The sequence below is a fragment of the Phlebotomus papatasi genome, chromosome 1 (genome assembly GCF_024763615.1).
Source record: "Phlebotomus papatasi isolate M1 chromosome 1, Ppap_2.1, whole genome shotgun sequence".
NCBI lineage: Eukaryota > Metazoa > Arthropoda > Insecta > Diptera > Psychodidae > Phlebotomus > Phlebotomus papatasi.
This window is the reverse complement of record NC_077222.1, coordinates 107,004,121-107,010,638: the sequence shown is the minus strand read 5'-3', so window position 1 is coordinate 107,010,638 and position 6,518 is coordinate 107,004,121. Positions and strand designations below refer to the sequence as shown.

Sequence of the window (6,518 nt, the reverse complement as noted above, 5' to 3'; positions counted from 1 at the left end):
TGGAATTTACGAAGAAAAGATTAAATTCTAATTCTTTTCTTTTTCTCTGAGTGAAGGACTCGTGTGCGTGAATTTGGCGCATTCACACTTCATAAAAAGAGTTGAAACACATTTTGAAGTCACTTCTCAAATGGATGCGCATTTGACATTTTTCACCCTCACTCCTCTTCTCTGGGTCGATGTTTGGCAGTTCTTGAGACACTGCCATCATCATGTCTTGATGAGGTGACGAAGCACTTTACGATCTCTAGCACTTAACGTATGATTTATTGATGGCATCTCACTCACGAAACATCTGACAAAAATTTCACGATCACTTTTCTCCACCCATCATTTCATTTTGCGCCTCATCCGTGATTTTCTCACCATTTCTGCATGCACACGAAATAGGAAGAACCAACCAAAAAAAAAGAGAACCAACCACATCTCCAGTTTCCCGCGAATTTTCCAACTCATTGTGTGTGAGAATGCAATTTTCTCACTTTGTGCCTCATGAGTAAAAATAGGAGCTATATAGCCCAGGCTTGTGACACACAAAGTATAAAGATTTTATGGAATTTGTGGGAGTTCTGTTGCAAATGTTTGCGATAAGGTCATATTCCAAAGTGGTGTAAGGACGGTTTTTTTTTATTGTTGCAAATGTGGGGAGTCGCATGTACTGCGAAAATGCATCAAAATCAATAATTTGCAGTTTCCACTGAAGAAAATTGCCAAAGTTTTTGACATCCAATGTACAAGCCATTGCCAACAATAACCCAAAATGATATATTAGATTCAACACAAGACGAGATTTGGTGCTGTTGACGTGAATTCAGGCATCGTTTGTCATTAAATTAATTTATACGATATGCAATCGAGAATTTTCACGAGAAACTCATAAATTATCGCCCCTTGCAGAATGCTATTTGACTCTCTTTTGCTCCGTTGACGTGTGATTTAATTCCATCCACCAACATCATTTTCCCCTGTGATTTTATTTTGGGTCCCCACCAGACACAAACCAAAGGCAAAACTTGCTGATCATTGTGCTGTAATCACCATCCCTCAAGCAAGAGTCCTCCAAATGCTCCTGGAGTGACTGATGTTGAATCATGAGCCATCATAATCCTCCCCATTTTTGCCTTCTGCTGGCGACAATGTGCTCCTGGCACTTTTTTTTCTGCAAAATTAAACGACAAAGCTCCACAATTTTCCCCTTCAGTGATCCGGCAGACAGAGAAAGTCCCAAAAATCGAGCCAATTTTCTATCCCCAACAATTAACAATGTTTGGAAGGTGCTGCACAGAAAAAAAAGAGTGTACTAAAGATTTCCATCAACATTTTGGACATTTCTCATTGTGTTTTCCCCATCCACGACACTTAATGACATTCTCACCATCAAATGAGGAGGAAACTTCTCTTTGTCCATCACCCACTTCCACGCCTGCACTTTTCGCCAATACAGCCACTTCCGCATCGAAATGTCGTAAGAAGATGACACAACACGTTTATTGGATTTAAATAAGAATGATTTATTCCTTTTCTCAACATGCTAACCGATGGCATTGAAACACTGCACCCAGAAAAAATACGTTTCGCTTCAAGCTTTTACCGGGATTTTAATGATACTGCAATATGTGATCACTATCAGAACGTTTAAAGTTACTTTTTTGGTGCAATTCCTATGAAAAATGGACATGATTTTAATTTATTTATTTATTTATTTATTTATTTATTTATTTATTTATTTATTTATTTATTTATTTATTTATTTATTTATTTATTTATTTATTTATTTATTTATTTATTTATTTATTTATTTATTTATTTATTTATTTATTTATTTATTTATTTATTTATTTATTTATTTATTTATTTATTTATTTATTTATTTATTTATTTATTTATTTATTTATTTATTTATTTATTTATTTATTTATTTATTTATTTATTTATTTATTTATTTATTTATTTATTTATTTATTTATTTATTTATTTATTTATTTATTTATTTATTTATTTATTTATTTATTTATTTATTTATTTATTTATTTATTTATTTATTTATTTATTTATTTATTTATTTATTTATTTATTTATTTATTTATTTATTTATTTATTTATTTATTTATTTATTTATTTATTTATTTATTTATTTATTTATTTATTTATTTATTTATTTATTTATTTATTTATTTATTTATTTATTTATTTATTTATTTATTTATTTATTTATTTATTTATTTATTTATTTATTTATTTATTTATTTATTTATTTATTTATTTATTTATTTATTTATTTATTTATTTATTTATTTATTTATTTATTTATTTATTTATTTATTTATTTATTTATTTATTTATTTATTTATTTATTTATTTATTTATTTATTTATTTATTTATTTATTTATTTATTTATTTATTTATTTATTTATTTATTTATTTATTTATTTATTTATTTATTTATTTATTTATTTATTTATTTATTTATTTGTTTATTTATTTATTTATTTATTTATTTAATAAAGAAAAAAAGAGAAGGAAAAGTTAAATTAAAATAAGAAATTAGCTAAAGCTCTTAGACTTCCCGACCCAAATATTAAGACCACAGAGAGTTCAGACGTTCTGGAAGCAGGTGGAAACGAGTTAAAAATGTAGATTCCGTGTACAAAAAGAGTTCGTTGGAAACTAGCACTCCGCGATATCGGCACCGTGAAACACCAACGCTTGACAGACATCCCCCGACTTAGCACACAGAAGATGTAAGACGGAGTCGAGGTCCGAGAAAGACGTAGGATAAAGAGCGTATCTCTTAATTCAAGATACTGAAGCAGGTCACACCCAACAACAGACCGAGATACAGGGGAAACATGATCACCCCGCTTCAGATTGTAAATAAACCGAAGGCAATCATTGTAGGAGAGGAATAACTCACAGCCATAAGTGAAGTTAGGCTTAATGAGGGACCGGACAAGCAACGGGATAGATCCTTAAGCCGTCGCAGTAAGTACAAAGAAAAGCCTTAGCATACATGAGACACGTGATCCGCTTAAGTCATTTAGGATCACACCCATGACCGACTGGTTATATGGAGTGGGAGTGCCTACAATGCTCAATTATGAAAGTGATTGAACAGACTTCTGTTCGCTTGGTACGTAAGCCCAAGAAGTTTTGTGTTTAATTGAGATCAGTAGCAAAAGACAGTCAGAGCCAGTGTCTTCATAGCTCAGTTGGTAGAGCATTCGCCTAGATTGCGAAAGGCCCCCAGTTCAATCCTGGGTGGAGGCAGGATTTTTTTCCTGTCTCTATTTGGGTTGAATTGTGAGTTGGGATTGGGAATCTTTTGTTCTGATTGTTGCTCTCTGTGCATATACAATGCTCAATAGCGGCAGCGGAACTCTAATGCTTCTCTTCGAAATAACAATGGCCTAGAATTTGCCAGGTGTTTTAACACTTTACTGTTTACAAGTGCTTCTACATAACCTATTTTTCTTTCTATTGGTTTCTATCACGACTGTTTGGAGAACATTGTGAGGACACTTTAAAAAGTCCAGACGTCTTATAATTATATAAACTAACATACTGCTTTATCGCAGCCTCGGCGTAAAGTCGTTGCGTTCCTAATCAATATTGGTATCTGATGGCAATCCGTCGAAGAAGGTTTCGTGAACAAATCTGAGATAAATGTCTGCGGAGGTTGGGGAATCAGTAAAGATGAAGCATTGTCCAATTCATTGTCAACTTCCTTGATAACCGACAATAAAATAAAGTGCCTCACCATTGTATAGGGAAGCAGGGCTAGGGCTACATTAAATATACTATTCTTTCGCATGTGGGGTGGAATTAGATGGTCAGACACCTTTCCTTGACGAGTTTAACGAACTCAATAAATTGAAGCAGGGACTTCTCCAGTGCATTTTTAAGTCTTGCCCAGAGCTTTTGGTTTCGATGTGGGCCGTCTTCAGTGGCTGAAGAGGCGTTAATTTTTTATTTTACAATCACATTTTAAGCCACTGAAGAAGGTTTACATCGGAACCGAAAGTTCTGGGCAAGAATTAAAAAGTGTGTTTCCTCTTGGGGTGACACCCTTTCACTGGCAATCATCGGAGAAGCCCTTGATTAGATCATTGTGCCAGTCTCATCCACAAATATCGTTAAATTGAACTTTCTCGGCGTCGGCGGCCGTGACTGATGACTAATCCTGTGATTTTGTCTTTGAGATTGTAACACATATGTAGCGGTAGATGAGTTCACTCCAATTGAATACAGTATCTCACCACAGTGGTATGTGGTAGGATCAGCATTCTAGGGATAGGTACTCTGTTAATAGGGGCTGTACCGCTCAGGGACTCTTCAATATTTTGAAGTCTTCTGTCTACGAGAGATGGACTAACCTTGATTGATATCTCGATGGTTACCGACGGAGATAGGATGTCTCGAAGTGTCTAGTCCACTAAATCATCTCGCATGTCTCTTGTAACATTCGAGTTATCTTTGTTGGATCCACCTGTTATCTTCTATGGTCCTCGTGAAAAGGTATTTGGAAAACTGCAGCTTCAATTCCGGGAATCGAAGCGCCTTAGGCGGTAACGCCTAGGTCGTCATATCCGTCCTCGATTTCTTTTGAGGAAGTTGTGCAAATCTTCAATCTGCCTGGTATAGTTAAGCACAATTGCAAGATTCTAGGAACTCGTCATTGCTCGTGACGGATCTTGACTCATTAACTTTACTTACTTAACCGCTGCGCTACAATCAAATGCTGATCTTGGCCTGACTCCGTCTTTCTGAACAATCTTGCTTTTACAGGGAACGGCCCAACCCTCTCTAGAAGGACCAGAACCTTTGTTCGTCTGGCCCAGGTTTGTGGCTTCCCACGAGGTTGGTTACCTAATCGTCCTGTTAGAAATAAACATAGGAATGCGGCTATACGTTACGCATTCATCCCCTTTAGATCTCTTATTAATTAAAATAACTCTGTTTTATTGACTTTATATGTAAAAGAAAGAGGAACGTTCCTTTTGTAAGGAGTAACAGAACTGACGTAACTGTCAAATTTTACACAGATGAAGTTCTACCTTTCGTCATGAGTATCTGAAGTCATCCCGTCAGCGACAATGCAGGCTCTCCAAAAGCTCAGGCTCGCTTCTAAACGCGTGGGCCTCACGTTCAGGAGCGATCCTTAAAGGAATATCAGTCAAATAATATGAAGTGTTCGAAGTCAGAGTATGTGCGAAGCCTGGAAGCCTTCCTTTACTTTCGAATCACAGGCGTGCGTATAATTTTTGCGTGTATTTCTGATCAGTTTTTTCCAATAAAATTCCATCATGATGAGCTGAAAATGTATTTAATTAGTAAGAAAAAAATAGGAAAGAAAAACATAAATCATTTTTTCAGTACTCAATTTAGTTTACTAATTTTATTTCAACCGTGCTTGACTGTTTATATTTTCTCGTGACTGAATTGCGTTTGTGCAGAATCAGCCACTTATGATTAACCAGATGCAAAGATTTGGACTGCTCAATCAAGAATCACATGGATTTCTCTGAGTGTCTTTTAAATGGCCACAAACAAGTTCTCTTTAATCTTTGAGAGAGAATTCTGCGTGAATGATTAATGCAAAAATTATTCAATATTTGTTGTTAAAACTTTATCAAAGCGACGGACGATGACAAATTGCATTAACCTTGGAGATCCATCAATAAATTTGCGAAACTCTGCCTTTCCATTGGTACGACTGTTGGTGGTTGAGACGTCGGGAAATTTGGCATGTTCCGGGAATGACACTGGCTAGAGAGTGAATGACACATCAGCTCGTAACTCACTGATTGCATTTTCTTTGAGTTGTGTGGGTTCATTGCGTGAGGGTGGCTCCTGATGAGGGTTTAGGGGTCGAAGAAGCATCTTGGGATGTCGATGGTCAATCATGAACTGAGCTGGTTGGAAGGGTGGCAAATGGCACTGGGTGAGATGATCAAAGATGTGGAAATTCGTCCACACACCATTTCCTTACGACAAAACTCTTAATGATTCTCATCGAAACAATGGGCATCTTTCTCACGGACTCTGGTGTATATTTCCCAATTCACGAGGGACATTCCGGGACTTGGAGATGACCAAGGGTGCCCTGGTGGGTTGGGGTGAAAGTCCCAAGGCAGGAAAAGTGGCGTTCGCATATATCAAAAGGGTAGTTTGTAAGACATCATTCTCCCCATTTCCTGAGTCCGGGACACTGAGATGGGTGATGTTATTTTGGGTGGGGAGGGAGTGAGGGCATAATCCCGGTAGCAGGGTCACGCAATGGCTATATGAACTGCCTGAGCAATTACCCATTTCGACTGGATATAAATAAATGCTACATCGTCGTCAAATGGGACGAACATCAATTAGGAGCAGAGGTCGTTTGGCAACACCTCGAGAATTATTATGGCTCTATGTGTAATGGATAGTTGTTGTCAGAGAAGGTTTTTGGTGGGCAAAAACCGCTCAGTAGCCCTCTCTCCTGACCATCCCCCTGATGATTCTCCAGGAACCACGCCAG

The 6,518-nt window shown here is 36.3% G+C and overlaps 1 non-coding gene across 1 annotated transcript; it reads left to right on the top strand.

Moving 5' to 3' along the window:
* The first annotated feature begins 3,195 nt into the window (after window positions 1–3,195).
* Trnas-aga (transfer RNA serine (anticodon AGA)) lies at window positions 3,196–3,268 on the top strand. The gene has a single exon. It is a non-coding gene; the product is annotated as a tRNA-Ser (tRNA).
* Window positions 3,269–6,518: the final 3,250 nt, after the last annotated feature.